Genomic DNA, 917 nt, shown 5'->3' with positions numbered 1-917 from the left:
GAAGCACGACTCACGCCCGGTACTCACAGCTTTACTTCTGCCAGTACCTCGTCTCCTACCTTCCAAACTTTACAGATGCTCTCCTGCGAACCTTGCAGAACTAGCACTCCTGAAAGAAAGGATATTGCGGAGACATGGCTTAGCCACAGCCTGGGGGATGTTTCCAGAATGAGATTTTCACTCTGCAGCGGAGTGTGCGCTGATATGAAACTTCCTGGCAGATTAAAACTGTGTGCCCGACCGAGACTCGAACTCGGGACCTTTGCCTTTCATGGGCAAGTGCTCTACCAACTGAGCTACCGAAGCACGACTCACGCCCGGTACTCACAGCTTTACTTCTGCCAGTACCTCGTCTCCTACCTTCCAAACTTTACAGATGCTCTCCTGCGAACCTTGCAGAACTAGCACTCCTGAAAGAAAGGATATTGCGGAGACATGGCTTAGCCACAGCCTGGGGGATGTTTCCAGAATGAGATTTTCACTCTGCAGCGGAGTGTGCGCTGATATGAAACTTCCTGGCAGATTAAAACTGTGTGCCCGACCGAGACTCGAACTCGGGACCTTTGCCTTTCGCGGGCAAGTGCTCTACCAACTGAGCTACCGAAGCACGACTCACGCCCAGTACTCACAGCTTTACTTCTGCCAGTACCTCGTCTCCTACCTTCCGAACTTTACAGATGCTCTCCCGCGAACCTTGCAGAACTAGCACTCCTGAAAGAAAGGATATTGCGGAGACATGGCTTAGCCACAGCCTGGGGGATGTTTCCAGAATGAGATTTTCACTCTGCAGCGGAGTGTGCGCTGATATGAAACTTCCTGGCAGATTAAAACTGTGTGCCCGACCGAGACTCGAACTTGGGACCTTTGCCTTTTGCGGGCAATCTGCCAGGAAGTTTCATATCAGCACACACTCCACT

The 917-nt window shown here is 51.6% G+C and overlaps 1 non-coding gene across 1 annotated transcript; it reads right to left on the bottom strand.

Annotated features, from left to right (window-relative positions):
- Positions 1-232: 232 nt before the first annotated feature.
- On the bottom strand, positions 233-307 carry Trnas-uga (transfer RNA serine (anticodon UGA)). Its single transcript has one exon. It is a non-coding gene; the product is annotated as a tRNA-Ser (tRNA).
- Between the last annotated feature and the right edge of the window lie 610 nt (positions 308-917).

This window comes from Schistocerca serialis, chromosome 2, assembly GCF_023864345.2.
Source record: "Schistocerca serialis cubense isolate TAMUIC-IGC-003099 chromosome 2, iqSchSeri2.2, whole genome shotgun sequence".
Lineage (NCBI taxonomy): Eukaryota > Metazoa > Arthropoda > Insecta > Orthoptera > Acrididae > Schistocerca > Schistocerca serialis.
Note: the sequence above shows the minus strand (reverse complement) of the source record. Positions and strands in the feature narration are given on the sequence as shown.